The following is a 10165-nucleotide window of genomic DNA, read 5'->3' on the forward strand; positions in this document are numbered from 1 at the left end:
GTTCCACTATCTTCTTGTCCTTGCTGTTCAGAACAGCCTGTAGATTCTGTTCTTCAGCTTTACCCTCTAGCTTATTCTTTCAGTCCAGTACTTAAGTGCTTGAAATAGCAGTAATAGAAAGTAGCTGCTGTTGGTTTATTTTGTTTTATTTATTTTTTACCCCAAACAAGAGTTTTGCTCTGGGTAGGCGATATGTCAGTGCAAAATTTTGCCTAGAGGGAAGTGTGGTGAGGAGCTACAAGGAGCTTGCGGCTCTGGCTTGAGCTAGAAATGGAGAAGATCCTGGGACTGCTCAAAAGCCTCGGCTGGAGAGAAGCCACTATTTTCACTAATCTTTTCACGGTGCTTTGGATATATCCTTGCACTATCATTGCCTATTAGGTTAAATGATGCTTCTTCTTGTGTATGCAGAAGGAGAAATTTTATCCCTTTTCAACTTTTTTTTTTTTGTGAATGTCAAGTGAAGCTCTTTCATCCTCCATGAAATCCATTACAAGATAATCTTCATTGTTCTTCCCTAAACTCACTTTTTCTTGCTAGTAAGGATAATTACAACCGTATTCACTTTTCTGATCTATTTTGACCCGGGTCTCATTTCCGATACCAGGAATTTGTTTCACTGCTGAGACCTGAACCCTAAAGCCAACATAAAGCAATGCAAGCGTGGCAGAGTGGGAGCTGGAGGCCTGCAGGTCAGGCTGGAATCCCTCCTCTGTGCACACAGTATCCAAGGATGCTGCGATGGGCAAGGGGAAGCTGCCGGGGTACACACAGCAAATCTCGCAAGGGCTTTCAAGCTGGAAAAAACGATAGCAGAGACAGACCAGATCCACATAGAAAAGACAGGAAAGATTCCTCGCTATTGATCGCTATCCCTATTGAGTGCAGTACTACTGTTCTGGATATTGGAAAATAAAAAGAAATGTTACTTGCTTTTTTCATATTGGAAATTAAAAATCCAATGCTGAGTGGTAGCTATTAAATACTGAATATTTCAAAYGGATATCTCAACTGCAGAGCATAAAGTTTACTTCAGAATAAAACATCTGGTTAGGTCATCTACCTGGTAAGCTGTGTTTAGGTATAAGTGAACTTACATAACTATTAACCTATGTTTATTTTATATGCATACAGACACTTGTATACATGACACACAAGCATGATTTGGCTTGCTTTTTCCTCATATAGATCAGATATTCCTCTTTTTGAGCTAAACTTAGGGCTGGGTAAATGGAAGCACTTTCCTTTTGCCTAAATGCTCTTAGAAAAATAACCAATTTAATCGAATGGGCTCCACATATTCACAGCCCTCCCTCTCGTGTGCTGGAGCTCAGCCTTGCACAGACAGGATTACAAATCCCTAGCTAACCTAGAAGCAGATCAGCTGCTTAATCAGATGTGCAAAGCTCACTATTGATCTCATGCTGCTGGGGGGAATAAAGTTTTGATGATTTAACRCTTTTTGTGGTGTCACTCGTTGCAGGGTTGAGCTCCTCAGATGATAACTGCCCGAAGGGTCTCGGCGTTCCTGTGCTCTGGGTGAAGCTGGAAGCCCGGATTGGTCCTCAGTGTGGATTTGTCACCGTGGGCAAGAGGATGGGGACAGAACCAGCTGGAGTGTGCCCAGTGACAGAGCAAGAGGCAGCGGGAACAAACCGAGACCAAAGGTAGGGGAAAAACCCCTTAACTTTGTGGGTGACCGAGCCCGGGGTCTCGTGGCTCTGCGTGCCTTTTGTGCGTGCAGACACCTGTACTTGTTCTACTGCACCCCTAATTCACCCACAAGTTTGGCTTACTAATATAGCCACATATCATAATCGGAGCACTTTTTGTTAATTAGTGTGTTTGTGAGCTTTCAAAACACTCAGATGTATATGGTCATGGCTCAAAGGTATGTGTATGTACCAAAAAGCCCACCTCTACAAGCAGATTCCTGGAGGTGAGTAGCAGCAAGAAACATCCTAGTRCAAAGAAACTAATACTTACTATCATGAATATAAATAATCTATGGGTTTTTTTTTCTGGGAGGTAAAGAGGGCTTTTGATACATTACTAGCTATTTTTTTCCTCTAAAATGAAGAGTGCAGGTCCCCAATTAAGTTGGATTTTTACTGTCCCTAGCAAAACATCTTCCCTTTGATTTAATCATCAAATTGTTCCAAATTTCCACCTTCCTTCTGTAAATACAGTGCTCAGCATCTCTGATGAGACGGAAACGTGTGGGGCCTGAAAGCTACGACTGGGGAATGGATTTGAGCAAAAAGTGACGCTATTTGAATAACAATTTCTCTGCGTGTTCACTTTATAGTCATGGAGCTAAGTCTCAATAACCAGAAACATCTAGACTAAAAAATTTGGGCACTCGCCTTTGGTCTTGGCTGGTGCACCCATTTTTGGGTGCCAGCTATSAGTTGTGTTCACCTGAACCCGTGGTCCCTCTGCCTGTTCTTGGGGTGCCACCCTGCTTTGGCAGAAGTCCCCTGTATCAGAATGTGCAAACCTCAGATTTACAGCATATTTTTGGGGGGAATTGAAGCGATAAAGGCTCTTGGTATCCTTGGTGGTGCTGTCCCCTTGGATGCCTTTGGATGCCTCTGTGTTCAGGCAAGTTGGATTCCTTTTATTTCCCTGAGGCYATGACCCAGGCGAGTCCCTCTCAGCTCCGGAGGGTTTTGTGGATCATTCCTGTCCTTTTGTAAGGGGCAGTTTCCGTCTGGTGGCTCTCGGAGCATCTGCTCTCTCAGATCCCTGCAAAATGCAAAAAAGGGATGAAAAGTCTTGATCCGGATGAGCCTCCTCTTGACAAATCAGTTCTCAATGGGCTGCCATTTGCCGTGTAATTTGGTTCCTTTCAGTAGGCTAGTGTGAAAGTCACATTAGCACAGGACAATAGTCCTGTGCTGCTCTCCTGGGCCTGCATCTTTTAGGGATTTCCACCTTATGGGGAGAYAACGGGAGGATGAGGAAAAGCAAGTCCAGGTTTGCACGTGGATGGATGCCACATCATTGCAGGGGGAGAACTGGAATGAGCCTTCCAGGGGAAAGTGGAGCAGGAKGAGAAGGATCCGCATCCTTGGGATTGCCATGGCCAAAGCTTGACCCTCTCRTCCCCACGGGTAGTAGACTTGTAAGTGAAGACCAGTGAGCAAAATAACGTTTTGGAGAAAGAATCAACACATTCATCTCCTCCTGTGCCAGTAACGAGACTCATTCCAGGATGAGACCTGGTGTTCAGATGAGCACAGGCTGCTGTCGTGAGGGARACCCTTGGAAAATGCTTGGGCAGGGCAGGCAGAGCCGGCTGCCTGGTGGTTGTTGAGCCCTGACACTGTTCATTTCATCACCCAGATTATCAGGGTGCCCGACAGTGGCCAGGAGCGAGCAGAAGCTGGTGTCATCCCTGGTGAAGCTGATGCTACGGCTGCCTCTGGGTTCAGCTAGCAGCAGCTTCTCTTACAAGACAAAGGTTTTTGGTATAATCATAGTAATTCCTGCTTTTTATGTGCTCGTTATTAGCAAGGAGTAAAAGTTTGTGCTTTTTATTCCAGGGTAGGAGAAAGAGGATGTGTCTCTGGACAACAACTTCCCCTTCAAACAACAGCTCTGAACTTCTAGCCTGCTTTTTATCCACCCTATTTGCTCTTGCTTCAAGTAAGTGTATTCGACTCGGCCGTCAGCATAACTGTAAATTAGCCCTGAAATGAAGCCATTGCCTAATATACATAGTGAGATATTCCAAAAACTACAGCAAAATAGTCTTCTCTTTGTGTGGATGACTGTGACTTCCTGGTGAATGTCATTTGTGTCATTAAAGAGATTTATCTTATTGCCCAGGACACAACGCCTTACAGCAGGGCTTTGTTGGAGTTTTCTGGTCGTGTCCACTGTGGTTTCCAGGGTCTTATCTTATGTTTCTGGCTTTGGAATTCTCCATCTCTGGATTTCCAGAAACTGGGCTTGTTAATCTGGCGTGCCTTCAGTAAACACGAAACCCAAAGCAGACTTTATTTTGTCTTTTCCCTTGGGCCTGTGTGCACAGAGSACGGGATACGCGGGATTAGTGTGCACAAGCTGGGACCACAAGTTGTCCCTTGTTGGGACAAGAGGAGTTCATATGCTATGAAATCTAGATGGAATAAAAATCCAGCTGTTTTTACATTATAACATTAATTTTATTTTACATAAATATGCTCCTAAGGTTTTTGCACTGATTTTTTTTTTTTTTAAACTGGTGCTGTGTGATTTGAAAGTGCACTTTTTTTTCTGAGCAGAAACGGTCTATTTCATGATGTTATTGGAAAATGCAAATTAATATGATTTAATATGATTCACAGCTGCTTTTTACACAGCTTAGCATTCCCCAGAGCCTGCTTGTTGGCAGACCCTAGTGCAAAAGGATTTGGGAACGACAAGGATAACTAGCCAGAGCCCTCCAATAAGAGCAGGAAGAAGGAAGAGAGCGAGCGGGCAGCCTGAGTGATGAGCATAGAGATATCCCCAGATGTGACTTGTGGCCTCCTGTCGCCGGGAAGGGACACGAGCAGAGATCAGGTATGTGGAGACATTAATCAGCTCCCGGACACCTCAGCAGGCTGCAAAACCCTCTCAGGAACATCCTGCCAGCAAATGTTCTGATGATGAAGTGGTTTTTGACTGGTCTTGCACTGGGGAAACAGGTTGTCGCTCAGTATCTCGCCGAGCAAGTTTACTGGGGTGGAGGCTCTGGCAGAACAGGTGGGACTGGAAGAAAGTGGCACTGCTCTTCTGTTGAAATTGAGCTGGGCTTCTAAACAAAAAGCTGCTATTTGCCTAATTTTCCTTCAGATGTTTTAATATATACACGGGTCTGAAGATAATTCTTTGTTTAATAGCACTAGTGTTGATTAAGGTGCAGACCATAAGGTTTTAAAATAATGGGGATGGGGACTTGTTTATACCAGTATGATTACACTGTATAAAACAGCAAGTTTTACTGAACTAACTCTGCTTGTTTCCAAACAAATGTGCTTATTGAATTGGTACAAAATCTGTACCTGGACTCAGGATTACTTTTACTAATATTGCATCTTGCAAAGGTAGGAGATGTGCTGCAAGATGCATCGTCTTGCAGAGGAACCTGACCRTTCTCTTGCCTTGCTTATCATTTTGATAGCTGGGCGCTCCCCAGATCAACGTGCAAAAGCCATGGGGAGACAGGGCTTTTTCTGGGAGCATTCCGTGAATCCGGGCTCTTTCCCAGAGTTCTGGTGGTGGCTCTTTCCCGATGCGCATCCGGAGTGTGCCCAAAGAGCAGGGATCAGAGCCCCGGCTCCTTAGCAGCTTCCCTGCTTCCCTGCTGCTGCCATGGTTCCTTCCCGAGCTCCCGGCTGGCTGCACGCTCCGCACGTCCCACGGCTTTCCATGTGATTCCCGGCTCCGGGAAAGCAGAGCAAGTGCTGCCACCTAGTCCTGGGAGTCCCCTGGGAGCGCTCCCCGTCACCCCCCTGCGTCTCCTGCAGGATGCTTGGCTCTAAGGCCTGGCCTTAGCTAGTTTTAACAAAAAACGTGCATTTTAGCTGCACGGAAAAATAGGTATGCCACAACCAAACTGCCAGCGCTCTTTTCTCAGTGAGAAGAAATTTTGCTGGTTGAGGAAAGCAGTAAAAAATGCAAAGTCTTTTCTCTGGAGTGGATGCCGTATTCACTGCAGCTYTTCTGGTGGCAAGAACCTCTTGGGACCCAAGTTCTCCCTGGTTTCTAAKAGAAACCCTCCTAGAGGATGTCCARATACTTGTATAGAAACTTCCCCTCATGTCATCAGTGTTTTTAATTTTTATGTGATCGTGTTGGTTTTTCAGTAAAGCTTGAGAAAACTACAGAATCTTCAAAAATTGAAATCACGTTTTGTTTTGCGTCCCCTATTTCAGTTTTATGTTTGATTGCCCAAAAGGTCTTGCTTGACTTTGAGGCTTCTCATGTCACTGTTTGTTTCAGTGTTTTCAAATTGGTTCCTATTTCCCCTTCTCATCCAGGTGCCGTGTTGGGAACAAGCTCCGCCAGCCACACAGGGAGCTGCCTTTGGATCCTGGCCATTCCGAGGAGTTCCCATCCATGAGGATGCGGCGCTGGAGGCAGGAGGTTGTTTTGGGGCTCCCAGCGGATATTTGACAACTCTTCCCAAATCTGCTGCCAGGAAGGGTCCAGCACGAGGCCACCCCGGAGCAGCGGGGCCTCGGGTGCCCCGGGCACCAGTTTGGGGCCCGCTGGTTTCTGCGCTTGTCTTGAAACACAGACATCAAAGTGGGGGAAAAAAATCCATTTTGAAGAATCTAAAGTGGAACTTTCATTTTCCCATCTGTTCTCTGTTCTGGTAGTTTTGCAATATCAACTTTTCAGCATGATCCTGATTTAAAAAAGAAAAAAAAAAAAAGAAAGAAAAAATAGAGAAAGAGAAATATTAGACATTTCTCCTGGAACAGAAATCCCATTTTAACACTCATCTGTTTCCACTGTTTTTTGTGGGACATCCCACATACATAAAGTTAAATAGCTAAAGACGCATTAGTGAAATCACAGGCATAAATTTTGCAATAGGTTAAAAGTGCCCCATCAAAACGTGGGTAATAAATTCTGGCTATAATTAAATTGTTCGTAACTTTTTCAGGAACAAAAAAACTGMGACTGCATTTTTTCCGCAAGTGATTTACAATGGCTGTAATTTTTAAGGGGGCTAAATTCACTTTTCGATCTAAAACAGCTTAAAATGCCCCCATAAACAAGCAGCGATGCTACGTTGGCCGTAGCTCGCTCTAATTAAATATTTACTGTGCTGGTCTATCCCCTGGCTGAGCAGGGCCCGGGAAGTGCTGATGCAGGCGGCTCCAGCCCGGCATCCGCCCGCGCTCCGTCCCGCGGTCCCTGCCGCCCTTCATCCCTCCAGCCCTTTCGGATCCCTGGGGATTTATTGCCAAAAACCTCCGAAACGGTGAAAAAGAGGTCTCAGAAGTGCTGCGGTGTGAGATTTGTCCCTTTTCTGTRCCGCGTGCCCTGCCAGCGCCTGGCCGTGGCACTAAGGTGCCCAGCTAGCCCACGTTTGGTGCCAGGGACGTCTCTATTTGCTGTTCTGCCTTGCAGCTCCGTGGTCTCTTGGTGCAGTTGGACTGAACGGGACAATATCTCTTATCCAATTTTCTGCCTCCCTCTAGAGGATTTATTCTGCAGCCGAGAATCGACTCCGGAGCGCCGGGAGCAGCGCTCGGTCTCGCCATCCTCAGAGCCACGTTTCTGGGCAGGTTGCACCTTTTTTGGTATCCACGGATTGCTTTTTTTTTCTTGTCAGTTGTTCCTAATGTCTCCTGGATGCTATTCCCACCTTTCTTTAGATATAAATACTCAGTGGCTGTTTTTCCTCGGGCAACATCAGCCCTGCCTTCTTGTCCCAGCTAAAATCCCGGCCTTAGTCATCACTGACCCGAGAAGATCCTGCCCATAATGTGCTGATTCCTCTTGATCAAACTTTCTGAGACTCTCCAGCAGGTAGAAAACTTATTTTAAACACCTTTTGGACACTCTTGGTCCCATTGCAATAATGAAATTTTAATGGAAACTGTGAATATATTTTTTTAATGAATATGTATTTAAATAAGGAAATAATTCCACATATTTCAGCCTATCCTATTTAACCATTCAGTAGCCACCCCTTGCCAGGGGAGATTGGTCAAATGTTATTTGATTCTTTTAACATATTTAGAAGTAAATCACAAAGTAATCAACTGACCCAAAGCAGCTCTTTCTCTTTGCTGGTTCTGCTGACTTGTCAGATAAGCCAAAAAACCAGTGCTGGTTTCCATATAATCTTCCCAATGTGATAAGAGCCTTGGGGCTGTTTCAGCCCCAAAAATGCAGCGGGAAGCTCCATGCTGGCATTGGACCCTTGCAAAGCACAGAAGGCCCTTGCAGCTGCCACCAAAGTTCACATAATTTCCAGGCCACTGGCACTTCCCTTGATTGTAGGATTTATCCAACGTACTTTTTTTGGAATACTTTTTTTTTTTTATCCTTGAGTTTTCAAATTGTCCATTTGTTTGAGTAGCAAAATAGCTGTATTTTTTTCTGCCCTCTTCTCAGATTAAGTTTTCATCGCTAAGATTGTTCATCTAAACCGTGAAATTAGAAAATTCTGTGCTGCTGAAAGCACAGGTCTCTGCGAAACATCACTTCCCAGAGARCAGATCGTGTGAGGGAAGCTCTGTGACTTCAAAGGTCAGATTTATTTTCTTTTGTGGCCTCAGCCTTAGCTCCAGATGTCATTTCTCATGCGGATGCTGTTCTATAAATAAGGTTTTGGCTGAAGGAGTTGTAGCATCTCATTTATTACGTCCACGTGGAGGTATTACAGAGCCTTGTGGAGTATTGGAGAAAGCCAGAAGCTTTTTTGTGTTGTGTTGTAAAAAATTGTGCCCACATTTTGGCAACTACATGTTTGCATAGAATGGAAATTTTTTTTTATAATAGTTAATTTTGTGACTCCATTTCTAGCTTTTGGTTGCTGATTAGCTGTGGAGGCTTTAGCTGGGAAATGCTTACTGTTTTGTACTGTCTGYATCTCAGAAAACTGGAGAATTAGGAAATAATTTTAAGCTTTTTTAGACTGAGCAGCTCCTGTAACGCAATCTTTAAACGTCAAGGTTTAATATCGACTTGGACCTTTTCCCTTTGGTGCACAYCTCTAGTTTTTGAGCCTTACTGTAGTGCATTTTTCAAATGATGTGGATAGTAAAATAGACATAATTGATCACATCATAAAATCAGCTATAAAATGCACGCTGATACTCGTGTTGTTCTGATGTATGAGGTGCCTCATAGCTGCGAGGGAGCCTTGCATGGCTCCKTTATGCAGAAGATGGGATCTTATTGTTGTATTTCATTTTATATACATTTTTTATCTCCAAACTATCCTTTTGTGTTGCTGGGAAGGGCTTAATAAGATTTTCTGATCTCTTGCATTTTTCGCTAGGCAAGTTGCACTCAGCCTTCTTCCCAAATTTGATCTAAGCAGATTCTTCAAGATTGCCATCAGTCACCCAAAAGAAACTCCGAAACCTTTGCAGACTTTTAAATACTTCCAAATACGTGGCTGGGAGGTGAGGAAGGCAGCATGGCACTGGTGGAGCAGATTCATTATCTATGATTCCTTATCATTCATTATCTGGAGGGCTGGGAAGGGGGTGTTACAGGAGCACGTTGGAAGTGGTTGCACTGCCTTGAGGCACTGGATAGGGTGCTGCAAAATGCTGGGATTTCTTTATTAAGGTGCTGCATTGGGAAAATCATTCCCTTGTTTCCTCTTTTATAAAGGATCTGTTCTTCTGAAGTCAATCAGAACTTCAGAAAAGAAAAATTTCTGTAGAGAGTCCAATGGACCTGTCCATTAGAATAAACCTATCTACAGATYACAGAAGAAATATTTCTTTAAAAAAGAAACCATCTCTTTTGTTCTTTCACAATTTAGCTTTGTGTTTTTTCTTTGTGTTATGACATGACAATGTTTTTTTCCCTCTAAAAAAGAAAATTATACAGCAAGAAAACATCAGATTTAAGCCCATGTATCGAGTTCACATTGCTGCTTATATGTTGTGCTGATTGTCTCTAAAAAATATTTCTTTTGGCTCCGCAGTGTAATTTCAGGAATGCTAAATGCATAAAGATAAAGTTAATGAGGGAACTTGGAAACATATCTATTTATTTATGTGTGACCAGAGAATTCAGACATTCTCTAATGAGGAGAAGGTTTTTCCTGGTCCCACATGGATGCAATTAGTATTCAGTATCCTTCATATCTTGGGCCTCCTTTTTTCCCTACGACTTAAAGYTAAAAGTTTCTCTGATTAGTTGCTTGGCCTTGGTGCTACTGTGCATTTACGGTTGGATTTAGACAGTTTTGAACTCCTGAAAGCCTATCTTCTCCCCCAGGACCTGCAAAGTAAACATGTACAATGCACTGTGTGTGTAGTGCGTGCATGCAACGCAGACGTAGCCCGACCCAAGCAAACTTCATGGAGGAAATCCCATTTGTATTCCCTGTCGTGCCTTGTGCAGGCCGGGATGGAAGGTTTGTGCCCCGTTCACTAAGCACACGGGTGGCTCTGTCCCATCAAACCGGCACCAGCCCTGCGGACGCAGCAGG

At 44.1% G+C, this 10165-nt stretch overlaps 1 long non-coding RNA gene across 3 annotated transcripts; it reads left to right on the forward strand.

Moving 5' to 3' along the window:
* The first annotated feature begins 872 nt into the window (after positions 1 to 872).
* Positions 873 to 9093, forward strand: LOC112948364. Of its 3 annotated transcripts, none has more exons than XR_003249603.1 (5): positions 873 to 1667; positions 3549 to 3651; positions 4335 to 4551; positions 6012 to 7515; positions 8107 to 9093. It is a non-coding gene; the product is annotated as an uncharacterized LOC112948364 (long non-coding RNA). The 3 variants fall into 3 exon arrangements; XR_003249604.1 differs by having other exon boundaries at positions 4350 to 4551; XR_003249605.1 differs by having other exon boundaries at positions 3554 to 3651.
* Positions 9094 to 10165: the final 1072 nt, after the last annotated feature.

The sequence above is a fragment of the Nothoprocta perdicaria genome, unplaced genomic scaffold (assembly GCF_003342845.1).
Source record: "Nothoprocta perdicaria isolate Ctin4 unplaced genomic scaffold, notPer1 scaffold_26, whole genome shotgun sequence".
Classification (NCBI taxonomy): Eukaryota; Metazoa; Chordata; class Aves; order Tinamiformes; family Tinamidae; genus Nothoprocta; species Nothoprocta perdicaria.